The sequence below is a fragment of the Ambystoma mexicanum genome, chromosome 3p (genome assembly GCF_040938575.1).
Source record: "Ambystoma mexicanum isolate Mex_15411 chromosome 3p, UKY_AmexF1_1, whole genome shotgun sequence".
Taxonomy (NCBI): Eukaryota; Metazoa; Chordata; class Amphibia; order Caudata; family Ambystomatidae; genus Ambystoma; species Ambystoma mexicanum.
In genome coordinates, this window is record NC_090925.1 from 124,673,992 (window position 1) to 124,697,716 (window position 23,725).

A 23,725-nucleotide genomic window follows, 5' to 3' on the forward strand; every position below is an offset into this window, starting at 1 on the left:
CAACTCCAACATAAAGGTTCTCCAAGGTAAAAGAGCCTTAGTTTCAGAGGGTGTTTCCCTTCCCGTGGATTCTTTCTCAATACAAATGAATCCCCAATGTCTAACAGTTCTTTGTGTCTTTCTTGGCCCACAACAAAACTGCTTAGCCTTGTGGTTTCAACTTCTTCAATAGTTCCTTCTTTCTTATCAAACAAAGTTCTAGACTTGCAGTTGCTTGGTATACTCCCCTTCCAGTTCTTCCTATGCACTTGTGATTGCCTGGTATACTGTCCTGCCAGGGCTTCTTGTATTCACACACACTTGGATTTGCAATTGCCTGGTTTACTCTCCTGCCAGGACTTCCTATATTCACAAGTAGTTCCTCTTTTACTTCCACAGTTTCACAAACCCCCTTGGTATATCACCTTTCCTTGATTCATCATCCGATTTGGGTCATGCCATATATACAGATATGGTTGGCGTCCTTATTTCCAACATGCCTTCTTGGCTTCTACTCAGTCTCTTTCTGGTTTCGGTTTCTCTGGCTTTACTTGTTATAAGTTACTTGGCGCGGTCGCCAAAATGCCCCTGGGCCCCCACTATGCCTGGGCTGACTCACCTGCTTTGCTTGGCATTCTCGGTCCTGTTTGTGCTCACACAGCAGTGGTTTGCTGCCTGCTTCCCACTCTGGACTGCTCTTTTGTTTCGGTCTCTTTATCTGCTTTGCTCGGCACACCTGCTTCCATTCAGGTCCGGGCAGGTGAAACGCTGCATTCTTCCACTGGCTACTGTCATGTCTGTGGCACATACCGTCCTCGCAGTATTTCTCTGCTTCCTCTCTGGTGAGCCGCTCGGCTCTGCCACACTGGTTTGTGCTTCCAAGCTCCGCAAGCCTCACGTAGAGGCACGACAACAGGGACGTCATTTAGGGGTCGCCAGAGGTCGCAACTGCGACCTCTGAGGTCTCTCTTGCGACCTCTGTCGTCTCCCTTGCAACCTCTAAAAAAATGTAATGCAAGCTCCTGGGCTGTGGCCAGCACTATGTGGCTCTTTACTTCTGGAGTGGCTGGCTTTCTTGTTCAGGCCCCTTAAAAAAAGAAGAAAAATAAGAACAGGAGAGCCCCAAGTCTAACACTTTCAGCACTGACCCTAAAAAAGAAATAATAGGAATACCGAATAATGTGTCTTTCTGGAATTCTATACAATAATTGATAGACTCATTAAAGGTTTATTTCAGGCACACTTCAGGGGGTGAGCCACTTCTTTTCTTAAACACCTCAACTCAGCCTTTCATACTTCTGAGGTCGATAAATGAGTACCAACAGAGGTTGGGTGATATTGGGGGTATATTTTTTCTATATAAACCGCTTAAGTGTAAGTGCTATATAATAACACTTCATTATCATTTGGTAATGGACGTCTGCTTGCATTCACAGTAATTTGGTAATATGGGCCTATAGACACTGATCTTAATGATACATATGGCGATCCATTCTTGTATGAAATGTACATCACATTATAGTGATATCGTAACCATATTTTGCGTAGTGTACAATGCTATGTGATGCCACTTCCTGTTTTGTCAACGGGTGAAAGGTCGTGTTCCATCGCTTTCCGTGATATCACTTCGGGGAGGGGTCAAATGACATCACTTCCTGTGATGTAATCAGGGGTCTCAAGGGTCGTGTGATGTCACTTCCGCTACCCCAGGCATTTTGGTGAAATGACGTCCCTGACGACAACTTCTCAGAAACAGCAGCAGAGTTTGCTTTCAAGCTTTAAATGTCCCGCGCCCAGGTGCATTCTGAAAACAACTAGAACGCTCATTGAGTTTGAGGCTCCCTCTGCTTTGCATTCTTCTTTCCATATTCCTCGTCCCAGTACTTGGATGTTTATGGGAAAAGGAGTCCATTGATGTCAATTGATACAGGTTACTTGGCAAATCAGTTTTAACAGTTTTGAATAAGTCTGTTCTATGAGGTGGATAATTAGAACTGGAATAGGTAGTTTGGGAGTTTTTTTGCATTTTAGACCAGGGATGGAAGTTTGGCCTATGGGGTTTTGGGTAAAGGTTTCTTTATTTTCCCTAAAGAGGGGGTTAGAAGTATGGCAATAGGCCATTAGGTTATTGGGTACCCAGGGATTTATATTATTCATGGGCAAATGGGGGATACCATGTCTCATCCAATGGAGTCATGACATCTCCTTGGAGGATTTTTCCTCCCATGTGATCTTCCCTCATATAGCTGCCCCCATGGTCAAGATCAGGTAGCGGCTGCTGTCTTCTCGCCACGTGAGAAGTGGTTAGCGCCGGGAAATCAGTGATGACTCCATTGGATTCATCACAGTACCTTAGGTAAATAGTGAATAGAAGTGATCCAAGATATCACGTTGTATCTCACATTCTCAGTAGTCTCAAATGAAGTAACTTTGAGCTTGCTGTAGCTCATGTTTATCGATTGTGTAAAACAAAATCTATTTAAGATGTACATTAACTGAGAAGTCATGTACTGCATCTCCATAAAATGCCATGTACCAGGATTTTCTAGGGTAGAAATATGTTTTGAAACCGCAACATCCAGCATTTACGTTTACGGGGTATATACGCATATCTGGATAATGGGAATTATGTACAGCATGCATGTCACACTTGATATGCATATTCTCATGTATAGATTGGCAAGATCCTGTAGGATTTATATAGTTAGTAACATATTTAGCTTATGCATTCACTGCATATATCAGTGCTATAATGCCAACACAAGGCCTCAGATAGCTATGCATTCAGTGCACACCTGTACCTTTCTAAAGCACTTAGAAAAAGCTTTCTTATAGAACATATTGGTGAGATACATAGACTATGGGCCTCATTAACACCTTGTTGGTCTTGAAACAAGGGTGCCGGTAAACCTACCGTCACCGTTGTTTCCGGACTGTCATATTACAGGTCTGCCTGCCGGAGCTGCAGTGCCTGACAGGTCTGACCCTGCCGGGGACTCTATGGTAATGGTGATTTACATTTTACCTGCGCCTGACTTTCCGGGCCACCGGGGTTGTAATCTCCCGGTGGCACCGGGAAGTCAGGTGCCGGTGAATATTTACGGGTCTAGCGGCAACCCACCGGTAGCTTTGGCAGGGTTACCGCCAGACCTGTAATGAGGCCCTATGACTGATTTATGGTGAAAGGCCTAACAAGTTAAATAAAAGCCCATCATTTAACTTTAAACAATTGAAAGGTCCAAATTTTTATTTTGCAATTTGCTGATGCACAGTCAGAACTCTGTTTGGATAAAACTTCCTACACTAATCTCATGAAGCAATTAGGCCAGACAGATGGAACATAGACAAGGACTCATATAGAAAGGATTTAAAAAGAAAAAATTTTTTTAACAAAGGACATTCCAAAACAGAAAACAAGACCTGTGAAACCATGTCGGTGTCCAGCGAAATGATATAAGACTAAGCAAATCGCACTTGAGATTACATTTATTTGGTCCTCAACCAGTTGAGGTAGTGTAAGGCAAGTCACAGGTGAGATTACATTTTAATTAGCCCCTAGACCAGTGTAAAAGGAGGCATAAGATTTGCTTGATAGAAAAGCCTCAGGCCAACCAAAGAGGAGGCCGCTCAAGATGCCGTACACAGCTGTGCAGGCAGAGCAGAGCGAGATGTCCAGCAGATCTGAAAATGGGAGAAGAGTAGCTTTAAACACCCATGCAGGTAAAAGCCCAGCAGATCCCTCTGCAGATCTGAAGATTGAACAGACCCTGGCAGATATGAACTCTGACAAGATGCCAGCTGCTTGCAACACAAAATACCAGTATCAGTGCTCCAGATAAGATTTTGAGGTGGGAGTATTTTACTCCCTATTTTTAAACTTTGAGAGTAGATGTGACTTTAAGAGAGTAAAAATTACTTTTCTCCTTTGCAAGAGAGTACAATGTATGTGACATCCAGCCGATGTGTGCAAAAACTGTATGGCAATCATTACTATGCAGCATCTTTCTGCACTGTTGCAGAATACACCTTTCATTATTAAGGTCTGGCCATTTGATCTCTCCTGTATATATTTAAATGTTGAAAACACAAAAATCTATCTAATAACAAAGTAAAGCCAAGATGAATTGTATTGTGTGTTTTGAGGTTCGATAGCAAAATTGTCTTTTGATGTTTATGAAAGTCCTCATTTCCTGGAGCTATTACTACCTAATGGTATGCTGATGTTATGAAACAACATCGCAGAGAGGCAAATACTCCATGCTGAATTCTATATCTAATCTCATGGTCAAATGGTTATTTATATAGCGCTTTTGGCAAACCGCTGCACATAGAAAATATTTATCACATTTATCACCAAACCAAAGTCGGTACTCCTTTATCGACCTTGAAAGGATGAAAGGCTGAGTTGGCCTTGCCGGGATTCGAACCTGCAACGTACAGATCATGCACAGATCGCAGCAACGAGTACTCAACCAGATTAGCTATATTACTGGCTAACATCCTTCAGGTGTCGGTCAACTGAGTATCGACTGAGGTACAATAATCACAGTGCCTAGATGTTGGACGAACCGCTACATAAAGTTAAATACCTATCTGGATTATCACAGGGACAGGTTTTGCTGAGTTTCTATTTCAATTACAACTGTAACTTTCATTTGGTTTCTTTTAACAGTGCTTGCACTTCTGGAGAGTCAGGTTTTGGGTGTTTTAACTGTAGTCTTGAAGATTTGAGGGACTAGAACACCTATGATTGGTGTAATGACAATCACTCACCCTTGAGCAAAGACTCTGCTGCAACTGACCATTTCTAGTAATGTACCCCATTGACTGAAAGGTTGAATGGATGCAAACTAGACCATGCATAGTCATTATTTTACACACTGGTTTTATAATTAGAGTGTACATTAAATTAGAAGTGTAAAAATTATCTGTATCTGCATAATTATGCACACAGCGGAGTAACTCAGAAAAATACAATTGTGCAATACTGGTTTGCTTTCACTGGAAAAAAGCATAATTCATTACAAAATATGAATTCTCAATTGCAACTTCGTTTTCCATCTTATTAATTATACAATACTAAAATGCTAGGAAAATAAATATGCTCTGTGCTTCTGTTTGCTTTATGAGCATCAACACAGCAGAAGCTGAATGGAAATAAACCATTTCTTTTATCACAGTGTGCAGTTTCTGTTTTTGAAAGGCTTCAGAGAAATACATTCTGTTTCAGAGGCTTTTATCCATGGCTTGCATTGCAATTACATCCATGTAGATAAAAATCAAAAGAAGCGTTCTGGTTTGTGTCAAGTAACCTGACCTTTGCATTTTGAACAAGGCAACATTTTGATTTGCTTTGAACCATACCTAGAGGCTTAACTATACCCTGTTATCAAGGTTTATTACACACCTTATTCAAGACCCAAGTCAAGTTCACAAGTAGAGGTATACTCACTGTTTCTAACACGAAAAATCAGCAGAAGCATTTGTAAGGTTCTGATACAGTCTGCATTAAGCAACTAGGGACCTTAGAGAATACTCTTGTTTTTTGTTAACAAATATAGTAACAGCCCAGTTTCTTGATCTTAAAAGGAACCTTTATTTAGGAACTTAGGTAGAGTTTCTAAAGTCATTAGAGGACTTGAAGAGAGTTTCTTTGTTCAAAATAAACTATTCATTTTTACAGTACTTTAAAATTCATGTGTGCATAACATATTGTTGTATTTTACAATATACATTTTTATTATGAACAATATTAAAACATTGTTATTTAGACAGTTCTGCAATTTGGGCATGCTTGTCCTTTTTGTATAGACTTGCATAATAGCCTGGCACTTAAGGCGTTTTCCAATAGCTACAGTTATTAAAGCATTTTATAACAAAACATATCTTGCATTAGTTTTCATTCATTTAAGTTGTATATTTTAATTCAGAGTGTTGAAACATACTCCCTCACTTGGCTGATATATTAAAAGTCATCTTCCAACTTTCTTTAGTCTTTCTCCGCAAGTAAAATGGGCAAATCCATACTTGTTAAGAAAACTTTGTTGTAATTCATGGTTAAAGTGTTGTTCTTCAAATAAATTGGGACATATTTAAACTAATTCTCCAACAAAAGCCCCTTCAAATGCAAAACATGAATTAACCAAACCAATCCTGCTTTCCTCAATCATCCAAAGTCATCAATCTGCAGCTAACAAACAACATGCAATACGTAATTCCAAGACAAAAAATCAAACTCTCTTAAAAACCAGTTAGCCAAAATATAGTGTACTTCACAAACTTCACATTACAGAATATAGCCGAAATGTGCAGCACACAAAAACCAATTAGTTATTCATTAAAAAAAAAAACGGTCTTTGAAAGCAGTTTAAAAAAAACAAGTGTACTAATCGCACTTCCAGTCAAAGCATGACAAAATATTCCATTTGCATGCCAGCAATTTGCAGCACACAAGGTAAATCATTTTTTTAAATATATTTTTTTATTATGACTCTTGGTTTCAAGCACCAGAAAAATAGACAAGCAGAGAAAACCAAGAAAAATTGCATCAAACATAATAGAGGACAGCACAGTTCAACAATCATATAGTCCTTCGAAGGTCAAGCTGGGACAGGTTCTTAAGAATATGTCTAGGAACCAGAGTCACACATATTCCCCTCAGAAACCTCCTTTAGATATTGTTTTAGACCAAACATTGTCATACAGTTTTGGCCTTGTCTGAGGCGTGTCCACAGGACTTCTGAGTCTCTTTGCTGTGCGGCTTCCACCCATTTTGCCAAGTAGGATGCTTTTAGATCTCTCGGGCCAGTACAGAACAATGTAATATGCTTCAGGGTTTCCTTTGCCCCCGGTATCTTGCAGAAACGGCAGTCAGAGAATCAACTCATTTGTTGATCTGTCTGATCTGGTTCGTTGGGAAAAGATTCAACCTGAAGCGCAGAAATTGATTTCTGTACCAGGTGTCGGAAAATGTTATCATGTATTTTGGCAAGGCCTCTGGGATTTGCTTTCAGCCCTCATAGCCTTTGGAAGCTTGTAGGAGATCATATCATGTTGGGTCTCGATCCAGTCCTCCAGCCAGAGCTTCCATTTCATCTTCGCAGGGTTATTAATCAATTCTTCTAGTTCAGCTTTCAGATGTTTCAAGTGGCTTTGACAATCACTCCTCCATTGCATAAGTATCGAGTTGCTATCATTCTTCAGATTTTCTCCCAACACTCCATATGGCTTGCATGGATTTGGATACAGCATGCATTTCCTGTATAGTGCCAATGATTTCCATATCGACCTCGCGAGTAGCTAGATCAAGCACTGTTCGCATCTGATCATGGAGCTAGGAATTAAATTAGGAAGCCTGAGTATTTTCCTCAAAAGCTCCCTTCCAATGAGGGCCAAATTTCCCATGGGGTACATAGGTACCCTTCCGCACCATACAGTAAAGCTGGAGTCACCTTGGCTTTGTAAAATATCAGAATTGGGTGAAGTGAGAATTTTGTGAATTTCTTGTGGAGCAGCCGACCCTGACTTACTAAAGATCTGGTGAGGGAAATCCACCTTACTGTTATTAATCAGAGCTCTTAGAAAATTCACCTCCTTGACCTGGACCAAGGGCTGCTTTTCAGCGTACCATTTGAACTGAGCTCTTCTTCGCGAAGCCTGAGGGCCAAATACCATGGTATTGGTTTTGGCTGAATTCAAAGCCAGCTCATTAGTGGATAAATAACCATATAGGCTATCCAGAGATCTTTGTAGACCAATAGGTGTCGTATCAATTAGGACAAGGTTGTCCGCATATATAGGTCTAGGAAGATGTTGTCCCTCTATCTTTGCGGGAACTGCTTGTGCCTTGCTCATATGAGCCTCCATATACGCAAGAAATAAATTAAACAAGGTCGGGGCCAATGGGCAGCCTTTCCTTAGGCCCCCAGATGTATTGATGCGGGAGATTAGAACCCCTTGATCATTGAGGTGATTTGCATGCTGGTTGATTGGTAAAGTGATTTAATCGCCGCCAATAAGTCTGATGGACAATTCCACGCATCCATTTTGGACCACAACAATTGTCAGTTGATGGTATCAAAGGCCTTTCTTAAATCAATAAAGGCGATATAGATCTTGGTGTTGTCCTTGTAGGCTTTGCCTTTGAGAAGATTCAGCAAAAACAAATTGAAGTCCGTTCAGACGCCTTTTATAAAACCTGGTTGGCGCAGATCATCTCTTTCATATCGGGCGATCCATGTCTGCATTTGGCGCAGGAGGAAGGTTGCAAAGAGTTTTCCCAATGAACCCAACAAGGCAATTGGCCGAAAGTTTGTCGGGTCAGCTCTACTTCCTTTTTTGTAGATGGGCACGATTATAGCTGATTTCCAAGTTCTCAGAATCTCTCTTGTTTTCAGGATTTGTTTAAAGAGCTCTATGGAGTTAGAAATACCATCCGGATCCCTAGAATGATTAGCCTTTTTAATTAAGGGCTCTACATCCAGAATGTCGAGTGGAAAACTCCATCCAGACATTGAGGTAAACGGGGAAGGACAGAAAGTTGTTAGTTTGGCTTCAAATAACTTCTGATAGAACTTATCTTCGGAAATCAGATTTATCAGGGCCGATGAGCGTAAAGACCCACATCCGTTGATCATCTGCCATATCGTTCTCCCATCTTTTAGCAAGAACCATAAACATGCATTCTGCTTCTTTTTGAGTGGCCTATGCTTTGTAATAAGCCAGCCAGTTCTTATATTTTTGCTTTCTATTTTTGCTCAGAAGCAATTGTTGTATACCATGTGATCTGTATATCTGTCTAAGGTCTTTCTGTAGCTGTTTCTTTTCTAGAATAATTGTTTCATCATAAGAATGTTTGAGACTGGGACCTAGACAAAGGTTTTTGAGCTCAGGGTTTGAACTCTCCATCGTGCTTGATTTCTATGGCTCCTGGTACCCTTGGGGAAACCCAGCCGGGTGATCTCACGGATGCAGAGCTTTTACATTCAGAGGTTGCCTTGGCGGATCTAGACCACGACTTGGGGGTTCTGACTGATTCTGGGCTGCCTCGTGATCCTACCCTAGCAGGTCAACCTTTAAAGGGTGATGTGTACGCCTGTGGCAAGAACAGTCTTTTACCTTATCTCGTGACTTAATCATCAGTCTTACGAAGCCACCTAGCACCTCAGCCTCGCACCATACAGTAGAGGAGAGGCTTGCAGGCACAGAGATTTGCTACCAACTGGTGGATGCCCTTACTCAAGCCTGGCTGGCTGGGGCATGATCACCGCTGTGGTTGTAGTTCGAACAATTCGTATACATCCATTTTTCTACCTGAACTCTAAGGGAGGTTTGCCGCCACCAGCCTCTCGCTTCACTCCTCAGTCGTCTAGCCTTGTCAGGCTTGTTGGGGTTGCAGAGCTCTTTTCCCCAACGGCGGCAACAAGCAGCAGCAAGCGGCAGGCAGGAGAGCTTGAGAGTTTGAGCAAAGGACCTAGAAACATGCAAAGACATGTCAAACCGCACTGCTTCAGGAACGATCAATCATGCAGCCGCTTCCGACAAGTCAGTAGGTTTCAGCCTAACCAAATATTTCTCCTCTCCTGTCAAAAATAAAGTACCCTAGTCATACTTGTAGTGAATGCATGACAGAAAGTTTGCCATTCTGATCCCCAAAAATATTTGAAGTCCGAAGCCAGCATCCAAAGTAGCAATCCCTTTTAAGCTCAGTTTCCAGTTCAAGTTTCCACAATTAATCAGCCAGCCTTTTCTCCCAGCGATGCAGAGTAGTGTCACTGTTCGAATCATCTATCTCATCAAACTCAGGTTCAGCCATGTTTACATCATTCTAGGAATTTCTCGCTGTACCAGATGGCAGGAGTTTTCTTTCAAAATATTATCACGTCATGTTATGTTTCCATGATCATATTTTGTCACATTAACAAGCATTTATACTGAACCCATCATTCTGTAGTTGTCTAATGGTGCTGGGTCTTGTTTGGATAGTAACAAATGATGCCACTGCCTGTCCCACTGGTTTTCTCATCTTGGTCTTCCCCAGGTTTGTGCTGTGGGCCCCAGATCCCAGTCCCACTGTCTAGGGCTTCTGATACTTTGCCCGACAGTGCTTTGGTGTCCCAACCCTTTCCCTGGGCTCACCAGTTCTTTTTCTGCAGCCTCTCTTCATTCCCGAGTCCAAATCGGGTGCTCCTTTGGCTCTCGCATCTCTCTCTGACCCTGCAAGCACCTCCGACAGGCGTTTCGGTCCTCTGTCTGCTTACCATCTCCCTCGGCTGTTAGGAAACACGGCTTGCTTCCTCCTGCTGTGCCACAGCCTACGCTGAGCTTACCTGAGCATGTCAATCACCGGGCTGCCTTCTCGTTCCATCTTTCCGCTCCGTCTTGTCAAGGGTTTTGACCCATGTTGAATCAATAGACTGGGTAGATGTGGGGATGAGCTGTCGCCGCCCATTATTCTATCCCAGAACAAACTAAATCAATCTACCTTTATTAAATCATCCGTATCTCCGTAACCGTTTGTGCTAGGAACGAAATTTAAGCTTAGAATCTAGGCTTTCCAACAAACCTAGAACCGACTTCCTTCTCCCTATACTTTTTCCGTAATCGCGAGACACGCACTCACGAAATTTACCGCGATTAAGCCGATTTCTTCATCTGTAGAAATCAGCAGCTTTTTGCTTCTCTTTGGTAAAATTCGTTTGCAATCTGCTAATCATTCGTAGAGTATTGTTAAAGTGAGCCTGAACTAATGTAAAGTAGCCATCACCTACCCTGAACCTCTAGAGGGAATTAAAAGCAATTTCAGCACCTTTTCACTTCCTTGCAAACCACATTAAAGTAATTTGCCTGTGTTTAAAACTCATCCCTGTTTTCCCTAAGCTTGCTGGTAGAACTGGAACTGTGTATTGCATCATAAAGTGTGATTTGTTGGGATTCTTGAAGACTGTGTGCTCCCCTTCCATTTCTTGTATTGCATAGGGGGGGAGTGAATTGTCAAAAGAAAAAGTGATCATATTACCTTTTGCTAAAATCATAACAAATTATTTCTGTACTGCATTTTATTCCACCTTGCGTTTCCTTGAACCATATAAAGCATTCTTTCCCACCTTATTCTTCTGTTCCTATTCATAAGTTACCTCTTGCTGACTATTGCTCATATTCACAAGTGTAATATCCATTATCAATTTATTTATAGAAGTGTGATATATATATATATATATATATTGTTTAAATTTTCAAATAAACCTTTTAATTTCCAAAACAAACCTACTTCTTGGCTCAGTGGGGTCAGGGGGATTCTAAGAGGGGGGTGTTATACAAGGGTTGTCATCCAGAGTACTGAACTGGATATAAAAATACATCAATAAGGGTTTTCCTCAGCATCCCAGACTAGGCATTGACTTAGCTGTAGTGTTGATTGAATATCGCTTACAAAAGTGGGGGCTCGGAGCCGGGATATTCTGGGTTAGATTTACCACTTGTGCAGATTAATACAGTGTGCCAACTGACCAGATACACATATCCGGTTAGATCACCACGCTGTTTTACACTGTGAAAGCATCCCTCAAAGGAACTCTCTAAGGAAAGGGTCTGTTTTGCAAAATAAAATACAAACTTCTGTAAGTCAGGCAGGAACTCAAATTCCAGAATGACGACCTTGGTAGATATGAAAATAGCCAGAGAGCACTTCTTACATAAGCTATTTGTGAGAGCTGAGTGGACGCATCAGGATCAAACGGTCTGGTGGCAGGCAATCGCGCAACAGGTCACTGAAACAGGGTCTGATATATGGAGAGATCAGGGTCCATTACATGTGGCCCTGAGTGAATTATACATGGCTCCTAAAGTTAAAGATGAACACGACAAGATGGTTAAGATAGCGGCATATTTGTATCTATATATGGGAGCCATGCAGGAGAGACTGATAGAGTCTAGTAAGGCCTTAACTGAGGAACTGAAAGCGCAGGCTCTTGCATTGCAACAGGAAGCAGGGGCGGATAGAGATGAGGTTCGCTGGGAAAGAGAAACTCCTGAGCATAACCTCAGGAGCCCTAGTACCAGAGGCCTTCATCTCTCCCAGTCCCTGGACTCTGCCACCCCCATGTCCCCTCACGCACATGAGCCCAGGGCCACTGGGATGGCAGATTACTATCCAGCTAGAAGTATGGGGCTCATAGGCCAGTACCTCCCAGGAATGGATGGGCGGGCATCCGGGTATGGGCACCCAAGCACAGTGCAATTTAGTGGGGAACCCCAGGAGAGTAGGCCCACTAAGGGCATCCTGAAAACCTCTGCCCAGTTAGGTCAGTGGGGGGGATACCCAGCAAATCCTGGTAGCAAGGAGGGATCTGAAGACTCCTCTGAGCGTCACAGGACACAGGAGACCAGGTCCCCACATTCTGCCAGCCATTCCCAGGCTCGCAGAATCCGGGAAAACCTGGAAGATCAGACGGGCACCTCTGGGAGCAGCGCTTCTGAGTCGGAGGATGAATGGACCAGGGTTACCCGAACCAAAAAGGCCAATAAGGCAAAAAGGGCCTTGCTTAAGGACCCATTGAAACAAATAAAGGCAATAAGGAGTGTCATCACGCCTTATCATAAGAATGCCAAGTATTCTGTTTGGGAACACTTGGAGCTCTATGAGCAAATGATGGAGACTTTCCATTTGAAGGACAGCCAAAGCTGTATTCAATATGTAAAGTGGACCTTCTCACCAGAATACTCCAGTTTCTTTGCGGGGCTGGAGGATCAAAACCATTCAAGGTGGTCCACATACAGGGCGGCCATCTTGAAACATTTTTCTGTGCACAGAAATCCTCAAGAGGCTCGCAAGGCAGCCTACAATTTGCAATGTGGGGAGGATCAGGCCCCACAAGAGTTTGTGCAAGAATTAAAGCGTGCTTTTGCGCAGACCACCAGAAGGGTGCCCACGGATAGCAGAGAATTTATCAATACGTTTTTCCATGCCTTACCCAAATACATAATGACCCAGCTCGTGAGAGATTTTCATGAGAAAAGATCTTTAGACTGGGTCATTGAACAGGCTACCCGGATCTATGAGGTGCAGAAGCCCATCGAAAATAAAAATAACGCGCCGAAAAACCCCAAAACCAACAGCACCCCTGCTGCCGCCAAGGTGGCAGAGGTAAAGGTTGCCCCCGTTTTAGATTTGGAGATGGGGGGGCCTAAAAACCTGCCTGCACCAAATAATTCACAGCCCAGAAGGCCCTCGGGCCAGTCATAGACAGGGAGTCGAGGAGGTAGTCCCACAAATGGGGTCCTCCGCTCCCCTGACTATGTAAGTCCCGCTACAATGCAAACTGACCAATCCTGGGTTATGTGTGGACTCCTCCAGCCCAAGGGGGGGGATCCAGCCAAGCACCTGACCCGGGGAACTTCCCTCCTAACGTCCCCCAGGAAGGCAGAAATTCACCAAATCCTGGGCAGAACTTTTTCCCCAGGTATCCACCCAATTTCCAGCCCCAAAATCATCCATCCTTCTTTCCCCAATTCCCTGAGCCCAGACAACCTAATCCGGGAGATGGGAGGCCAGAGGGGAGGCCGAGGGTGGAGGGCTACCAAAATCTTCCCAACCAGGGGTACTATCAGAGAAGGGATAGCTACCCTTCCCGGGATCAGCCCAGGGGAGAAAATCAGCCTGAGCGGGTTTCACAACTTGAGCGCCAGGTCCAAAATATGGCACGGGATATGGGTCACATACTGAGGGCTCAACAAAACCCTCAGATGAGCATGCCACCGCAGAATGCCCCAAACTCTGGACCTGGTGCTCCAGAACAATGACAGGGGCAGCAACCCGACAACCCACCGGTTCCCAGGGAGGAGGCACAAGGGGAAGGGGGGTGTAAAGCCTTGGAGGAAGCTTCCTTCCCAACTTGTAAACAGCCCCTGGAAAACCAGGAACCGGAAACAAAATCTACTGCCCCTGAAAGCCTGCCTCCCAAGGAGCAGAGGGGGGGTAGGAGAAACAAAGGACCCAAACAGACCCACTTTGTGGAGGAGGTACAGGTCTTCTAATTTGAGGGAGAGGGATCCTCAGAAGATCCTGGGAAAAGGATCGTCTCCTTCAGAGATGGGGGAACTCTTCCCAAGGAAAAATGGGTCCCCAGGGATGCCAATTCAGACTGGGGAGATGTGGAGACTGAGCTACCGCCGCCCATCATCTCATCCCAGAACCGACAATACCAAAATCCCAAGGGTCAAACCCATCCTGATGACTGCCTCCAAAAAAGGGGGGCGGGGGGCGGCCCAGAACCCGAAACCATTTCCAGTTGCCAACTTTTTCTTTCAGATTCCCCAGGCTCTCCACAGAATTCTGACCAAATCTCTTCGCTAGCAATGTCCAAAACCAGAAAGTTAGCCCACCCGTTGTCCAAAAATGTGCATTATCTGTGCCCCCTTGAGGAGAAGGAGGGAAGATATTATGCCCCGGTACAAGTACAGGGGCAGGGTACAATTTCGGGACTGGTGGACACTGGATCCCAAGCTACCCTTCTGTCTGCCAAAAGGGCCTTTGAGGAACTAAATGCAGGAAGGGGGGAGAATTACCGTATTCCTCTCACCTCTCTTCCTGGACAACTGCAGAACTTTGACGGGAAGGAAATTCCTGTCGAGGGGACTGCAGATTTGGACATCAAAATTGGGCGACACAAGGTGAAACACCCGGTCAGAGTAGTGACTCCAGAGGACACCCCTTGTTTACTAGGGAATGACCTCCTGAGAAGGTTGTCACCCCTAATAGATTGCATAAACAAGGTCCTCTGGACCCAGACTAGTCGACCAATAAAATTAAAACAGAGTGTCAACCATGTCAGTTTAAACGGCACCTGCCACATGGTTGAACAAAAATCTGACCAAGTAGAATTTCACTTCCAGAACAACCAAATTCCAGACATGACAGTAATAGCAGTAGGACAACAGACTGGTGATGGGGGGTCCTCTCTATTTCTGAAAATCAACCTTCCTTCCAGTTTAAGGTGGTATTCCACACTGGAAGGAAACACCCTGAAATTCTTTACTAATCCACAATCAGAAACTCCCACTCCTATAGTCCAGAAAGATGTGAAATCAGCTCAGAGCCTGGCTGATATTCAGCAAATTGGAGAGCAGTTGTTCATCCCTGTTCAGTTAAATGATGGGAAGGACTCTGTTCTCGCTCGAGTGTGTGTGAACAACGGTAAGAGCTTCATCAGCGAAGCCATATTGCGACAACTTCCAAAAGATCCAGCCATTCCCACATTCAAACTGATAGACAAATGGGAAATGGACCTGGAAGCACCTAATTCCAAACATCTCCTGCCAAGCAGGTGTATGCTCAAAATCTCCATTGGCAACAAGAGCATAGTCCATAATTGTTGGGTCGTGCAAGACGTCACTGCCGCCTTTTACTTAGGCAGTGACATTCTCAATCGCTTTGCCATTAGTTTGGACCTTATAAACTTCAAAGCTTGGTCCCGATTAGCAGATAATCCCATGGGCTTTGATGATCCAGAAAAAGCATTTAGGTAAGCTCAATTGCTACCTTATGCAGTTGAAATTCAGATTAAAGAGGAAGTCACCATCCCAGAAAGGACCCGACAATTCTCCCTGGAAGTGAAAGTTCAAAGAGGACAAAAATTGAAAAACCCTGATGCTTATATTCATCTAAATGCTTCTCTCCAACATCAAAGGTTGGGGGTAAACCCAAAACTATTAGTCAACATAGAACATGACACCATTCCAATAGAGGTGGATAACAGCGACCTAAAGAGTATTACTCTAGCCGCAGGCACCATTATTGGAATGGCGGTTGATGTCCGACATTTTTCCATTGATCTAGGAAATGAACTGTTAGGACCGATCCCCAAGGACTGTTTTGACAGTGACAGTGAGGACAATACAACACCAGACAGGATTTTCACCCGGCATGGGGGGAACTTCCTGGTGTACACTTCTTGCCCTTATGGTAAGGAAGATGTGACTTGTGACTTCAGGAGGGATGAGGTGATTTTCTAGGTCCATGAGGGCTGCCTTTCCCACCTGAAGCCTCCAGTCCAAATCAGCACTCTGACCAGGGACTTCTCCACCCGGCTGGAGGAGGCCGCTGAGATAGCCAAACCAGAAGTCTTTCCAGGCTTCAGGCAGATGGTGGAAGAGAGAATCAACCTAGCTGATGCCTGTGTGACTCTGGAACAGAAGCAAAAGTTGAAACAAGTTTTCTTGGATTTCCAAGATCTCTTTGCGGTAGACTCATATGACTGTGGTCGCACTGACATCCACACCACAACAATTCCCACGTACCCTGGAATGACTCCAGTGTTTGTGAAGCAATATCGTTTGCCTCTCGCATCCATGGAGCCCCTTACTGAAATAATTAAGAACCTTGAGTCCCGGGGAATAATTCGTCCAGTCCACAGCACTTTCAATAATCCGGTGTTGGGAATATTGAAGCCAAACGGCCAGTGGAGACTCTGTGCCGACCTTAGGGAGTTCAACAAACGGGTCCATACTTCCCGATGGCCTCTGCCCTACATTGACCAAGGGCTGGCCCAGATTCAAGGGTCACAAGTATTCACTGCAATAGACCTGACCAATGGATACTGGACCGTGCCTGTCAGTAGGGAGGACCAATACAAACTGGCTTTTACCTTTGGGGGCCAGCAGTACACCTGGACCCGTACTCCCTTCGGATACCTCAACTCCGGCAATGAATTCAACATTTTCTTACATAAGGCCATGCCCGACCTGGGTGCGAGGGGTAACCTGGCTTATGTAGATGATGTCCTCATCAAAAGTTCATCTGTGGAGGAACACATAGCAGAGATCTGTTATGTTCTGACACAGTTGAGGACCGCCAGAGCAAATCTTTCCTTTCAGAAAGCACAGTGGTGTAGAACCCGTGTTAATTTCTTAGGGCATGAGATTACTCCTCAGGGTCTCTGTCCCCAAGAAAAGAAAGTGGAAGCACTCCAGAAACTGAAGGATCCCACAACTCTGCGGGAACTAAGGAGCCTCCTTGGACTGACTAATTACAGCAGAAAGTTCATTGAGGGCTACGCAGAGATCACTAGACCCCTTATTCATCTCCTGAAGGGAGGGTCAAGTGGGAATGGGGTCCAGAACAATCCGAGGCAGTAAGACAACTCAAAAGAAGCCTCTCACAAGCGCCTTGCCTAGCTTACCCTGTCAGAAACAAGGAGTTCTTCCTGGAGACAGGATTCTCTAATACGTGCTTGACGGCAGTATTATACCAAAAGCATGACAAGGTCAATAAAGTAATCTCCTATGCGAGCGAAACTTTATCCTCTGTGGAGAAAAAATTCAACGATTGTGAGAAGGCACTCCTGGCAACGGTGTGAGCATTGAAGAATTACCACCCGTTTATCCAGGGGGAACACATCATAGTGGAGACTCCACACCAGCCTCTGCAATATCTCCAAAGTGACAGAATCCGGGCCGGAAATGTGAGTAATTCCAGATTACTTCCAGGATTCTGTCAATGCAAGGCTTTCCTGTGGAGGTCAGATATGGCCAAAACAAGAAGAGTCCCCTCGCACAAGGTCTGGCTGACTTGCATGATTGTGCCAGAGAAAACTGTCTCGAGGACGAAAGTCTAAAAATCAAGGACAACATGGAGGCATACCTTAATTCCCCACACAAAGTCTTTGAAGAAGACAAGTGTGAGGGAATGCCCACTGTCTATGTGGATGGATGCTCGTACCATGTTGACGACAATGGGGAGAAAGAACTAGTGGCCGGCGTAGGGAATGCATGGGTGAATGAGTCACCAGAACCCTCCGCTGGATACAAACTTGGTCCCCGAAGTAGTCAGGTGGCAGAATTGATGGCTGTGCATCAGGCCATCCTCACTGCTGTCCAACATCAACTCCACGAACTGGTCATAATCACAGATTCGATTATGTACGGAACGGGTTCGTGGAGCACCTGGTTAATTGGAAAACCAGAGGCATGTTATGTGCTAATAACAAACCCTTGAAACATGGTAAGTTAATTCAAAACATTGATGATCTGGTCACATCGAATGGGATGACCATCTACTGGAAAAAGATCAAGGGTCATTCCAAAGTAGAGGGACCAGACAAAACTGGAAATGACTTAGCTGATCAGCTGGCCAAAACCGGGGCCATCCAAGGGGATCTAATAGAAATAGAGTCCCTATTGGGGGAAATCCAGGTCACTGCTATCACTAGGTCCCAGACAAATGCTCACAATGATCTTTCAACTGCACAATGGAGTAAGGAGACCCCTGATGCTGATTTAATTACAGCTCAGAAGGGGGATCCAATAATTGGTAAGTTTTACCAACACATTCAGGACCCTGAGAACTTTCCTCTGACGGATACCGATTACATTGGGAAAGAGGACCTAAGAGTGTTGATGAAATGTCCAAAAAGGTTCCGAAACAAAGACGGTTTGTTGGTAAGGAAATCCCATGCTGTCCATGATCAGTGGGTGGTCCCTACCTCATTCCGAAGCCTGATGTTAAGTCACGCCCATGATGCGGCCACCCTCGGTCATAGGGGGTTTCACACAACACTGGAAATCTTAAGAGAGGTTGCATACTGGCCACACACGGGGCAGGACCTCGACCAATACTTGAAGGGGTGTCTTGTGTGTGCACAATTTCAGCCATCATCCCTCACACACCGTGCACCTCTCCAAAAGAGGGGGATGACACTGCCATGGTCAGATTTGCAAATCGAATTTGTAGGCCCTGTAATTCGCTCGTCTAGAGGAAACAAGTACATGTTGACCGTTACATGCTTGTTTACCAAGTGGGTGGAATGTCTCCCAGCCCCAAACTGCGAAACAGAAACAGCAGCTGCCCTGATGATTAACCACATCTTTTCCCATTTTGGTCTACTTCAAAGGATTGAGTCAGACAGAGGTAGCCACTTCACCAGTGAAGTAATGACAAAGATGTGGGAGATACTGGGGGTTAAAAGGAAGCTCATATTGCTTACAGGCCAGCTTCTTCTGGAGCAGTGGAGAGATACAACCGAACCATTGTGAGCATATTAAAAAGGTTTGTGGCAGATTCAGGGCCAAGTTGGGATATCCGATTACCTCTGGTCCTAATGGCCATCAGATCTACCCCTTCATCTGCAACTAAAATGTCACCATTTGAGTTGATGACTGGACGCAAGATGGTGCTTCCCCAGCATTTGCTCTACAGAACCCAAGAGCAAACGTTGATAAATTCCTCCACAACTCATGAGTATGTGGAGAATTTAAGGAAACACCTTCAGCATGTTTTTGCCTATGCTCAGCGGAATCTAGAAAGATCAGCCGAGAGCATGAAGACCCACTATGATTTAAAAACTACCCGAAAGGAATATAAGGTGGGTGATCGGGTCTATCTATACAATTTCCAAAGGAACCAGGCCAAACAGCGAAAATTCTTGCCTACATGGAAAGGACCGTTTGAAATTATAGACAAGATCTCCCCTGTTGCCTATAAGATCTGCATCCCCAAAGGCAGTTTGGCAGAGGGGGAAGATAAGTGGGTCCATATAAATCAGCTAAAGTGTTGCCATCCCAGGCACACTCTGCAACAACTGGAGGAGTCCTCTGCAATACCAGAGGGGACCGCTCCAGAGTAATTCAATTCCAACCCTAAAATATCCCACATATAGTCTCTAAAATATTATGATTTGGAAAAAAAAAATGTCTTATAATTGTATCTTTTTTTTGTTAAAATAAGAACGCAAATGTTTTGACTATAAAATATATATGCCACCCCACTATATCAATGGTGGGGAAGAAATGTCTACGAATAGGTATTGCCGCTTTCCTTTGTCGTCCTAGGAGAAAGAAAACCTGGAGACTGGCCAAGGAGGACCATCCGGGGACCGGGAGCAGAGAGCCGAGGGGCCCGGGGTACCGCCCAATATTCCCATCAGGACCGGCGAGGAGAACCAATTGATCCAACTGGGTGGAGGAAAAGATGCTGAACTGTGCCATCTACAGAATTGGAAGAAGATAATGCGGACATACCAGCGCAAGGGCTCAAAACCTCCTTTGCACCCGACTTCCCCTCGACTTGAATCAAAGCGCAGTCGGGCGGGGGATTCGTCAAGGGTTTTGACCCATGTTGAATCAATAGACTGGATAGATGTGGGGATGAGCTGTCGCTGCCCATTATTCTATCCCAGAACAAACTAAATCAATAGACTGGGTGGATGTGGGGATGAGCTATCGCTGCCCACATTCACGCCAGAATAGGAGAACTGCGCAGTTGGCACAAGACCACTCCAAAGATACAACCTTCTTGTGGGGGGTTCCACATCACCACTCTACTGTGAGGATGCCATCAAAACAATGTTAAGCAAGGGTCCTATACTATCAAGCAAAAGACCACTCTATTGAAATGCAGTATTTCAAGACAACTCAAAAATGGATGCAGTACCGACAAATTCCCCAAGGTGGCGCTAGCGGTCTAAACTCTGACAGGGAAACTGTATTTAGGAGTTGCAAGAGGGGCAGGGACTTCAAAGCTTGTTGGTTAATTGGAAACCTTAGCCACCTGCTGTTCCCAGAGATAAAGAGGCTGGGAAACCTTAACACCTCAGAGATTCCCACACCCGGAGGCAGGATATCACATTACCCTGTTGATTGATTGAGGAGAGACTTCCAGGCAGCCTGCTGGAGCCCACACAAAAGGCTCTTTCTGTTGAGTGGGGTATGTTAATTTTGAGTGTTTCCTGTCAACAGCCCTCTGCCAGCAAGGAGAGACATGTGATCACTGACCCACCCAGACTCCTGGAGGCGGACCCAAACACTTTGGGGAGTTGAATTGCAACAAATATATAGTTTATAGAAACAGTGATAATTTATTGTAACCAAATGACAGGAATGTACAACTTTGAGAGTCTTAGTTTGAAAAATGCCCTCACGATTTGAGTCCAAACTCCAATTTGTACCATGTTCTGGGGCCAAACCCCGCTAATTATGAATATTGTAGACAATGTGTTTAAGCTAGAGACATGGAAAGTTACTGGGATATATGTGGAAGGGAAATGTACCTTTGTATTATTTTTGATGAAAATCCCATGTTGCAAAACCCACTAAAATCGAAAATAAGTTGCCATTTTTGAATGCAAGCTCCTAGAAACGCCAGAGTCGGGACAGGGACTATCTTTAGTAATATATGATGTGTGTATGTGATGTCAAACAACTGTGTACCTGGGAAATATGTATTTGGATCAGGAATAGGTTTGTGTGCACATTGACCAGGGGAGTGTCATTTCTGCAGGTCATAAAAATGACATCACTCTGACACACTATCCCTTCCCAAATCAGGGACCAAATCATCTATTGACCTATCAAATCAAGAGAGGGGCAGGCTTAGGGATGCTAGCCTCTCCACTTTCCAAAACACATAAAAAGAGACTGCTGGGACAGGTAGAGAGATTGAATTCCATTTTCTGTGGGACGCTCTGCCGGGAGACTCCAGACTTCACATCTATCAATCTCCAAAGACCAGAACTTTACTTCAGAACATAAAGCAAGGGCCTAAACCCACAAACTGGGAACTCTTCTCAGCAGGCCTCAGCATCCTTAAAATCATTTGAAAACTATTCCACAGCCGGGCGAGCTGTTTGAATTCTTTGCCAAGAACAATTGCCAGAGACCAGACCAGAGATCCAGAGAGACCCAGACCGCTGTGAGCAGAACCGGTGCCTGATTGACCCGCCGAGCAGAGTGAACCGAAGTCCAGTCCAGTTGACCAGATCCGTGACGAGGCCCATTCATTTCAAAAGTAGGAGTGAGTATCCGCCAGAACTGTGCAGAACCCAATCTCTTAGTTAAAATAATATAATTCAAGCTATTTTAACCTAATTAGAACAGCCTCCTAGAAATCGTGTCATCTGTCATTTTAAAGCTGCACAACTGTCACCTGTCAATTCTGCAGCTGCAAGCTGTCACCTGTCATTTTGAGTTTTACTTTAAATACAAAAATCTACCTTTATTAAACCATCCGTATCTCCGGAACCATTTGTGCTACGAACGAGATTTAACTTTCATCTGAATGCTTAGAATCAAGGCTTTGCAACGGACCTAGACTTCCTTCTCCCTATACTTTTTCCGTAATCGCGAGACAGGCACTCGCAAAATTTACCGCGATTTGCGATTTGGCCCAATTTCTTCATCTGTAGAAATCAGCAGCTTTTTGCTTCTCTTTGCTAAAATTCGTTTGCAATCTGCTAATCATTCATAGAGTATTGTTAAAGTGAGCCTGAACTAATATAAAGTAGCCATCACCTACCCTGAACCTCTAGAGGGAATTAAAAGCAATTTTAGCATCTTTTCACTTCCTTGCAAACCACATTAAAGTATTTTGCCTGTGTTTAAAACTCATCCCTGTTTTCCCTAAGCTTGCTGGGAGAACAGGAACTGTGTATTGCATTATAAAGTGTGATTTGTTGGGATTCTTGAAGACTGTGTGCTCTCCTTCCATTTCTTGTATTGCATAGGGGGGGGGAGTGAATTGTCAAAAGAAAAAGTGATCATATTACCTTTTGCTAAAATCATAACAAGTTATTTCTGTACTGCATTTTATTCCACCTTGCGTTTCCTTGAACCATATAAAGCATTCTTTCCCACCTTATTCTTCTGTTCCTATTCATAAATTACCTCTTGCTGACTACTGCTCATATTCACAAGTGTAATATCCATTATCAATTTATTTATAGAAGTGTGATATATATATATATATATATATATATCGTTTAAATTTTCAAATAAACCTTTTAATTTTGCAAAAGAAACCCACTTCTTGGCTCAGTGGGGTCAGGGGGATTCTAAGAGGGGGGTGTTATACAAGGGTTCTCATCCAGAGTACTGAACTGGATATAAAAATACATCAATAAGGGTTTTCCTCAGCATCCCAGACTAGGCATTGACTTAGCTGTAGTGTTGATTGAATATCGCTTACAGTCTTCTGCACTGCTGCCGGTCGCTGCACTCTGCTCGCCTGTCAACGTGATAGCTTGTGTTTCCTGGCAACATCTTAGCGGTGGGATCTCCCGTTCTCACGGCGTCCTCGATATGCACCAGGATGAAGAAGATGAACTCCAAACTTCTCTTACCGACATGGTTTTAAACCGTGTCAGGCCTATCAGATTCTCCCAGGTACTAGACTGCTGGTGGTGGTTCTCATTGGGAGTAATCATCATTGCTCCTTGCCTCTTCCTCGTCTCAGTTTGTGTCACTTTGTTACCTGATATTGAAGAGTCCTGTCAGTAGACTTGGCAAGTTATCGCATGGGATTATGGTAGTATGCCATCTAGGCATGAGGAATGGAGGGAGTATCCATAAAAGGGAAAGGGGGATACCATGTCTAACCTGATGTCATGTAATCCCCCAGAGAGTCGCCTCTCACCATGTGATCCTCCCTCACATAGCCAGCCCTAAGGTCAGGATCAGGAAGCGGCTGCCATTCCCTGGCCACATGAGAAGAGGTTTCCTCAGGAAAGGAGTGATGACATCATCAGATTCATCACAGTTCCTAGAGCCTGTAGGTATTTATACAACAACTGTAAATATAGTAAACATTCTTCCAGCACGCTTTCATGTGTATCATTGCTCGACCATACCACAACAACTAGTTTTGCAGATATTCACATGATCAAATCAATTGTATTCATAACATTTGGTAAGGGCATCCTTGCCATACACAAACTGCCAAATACGCAATAATAACAAGGCTGCCACACTCATTACAGTA

At 44.1% G+C, this 23,725-nt stretch overlaps 1 protein-coding gene across 4 annotated transcripts in view; it reads left to right on the forward strand.

Annotated features, from left to right (window-relative positions):
- LOC138580154 (C-type lectin domain family 2 member B-like) overlaps positions 1–23,725 on the forward strand; it is a 401,198-nt gene that overhangs the window by 361,570 nt on the left and 15,903 nt on the right. The window lies entirely within an intron of this gene.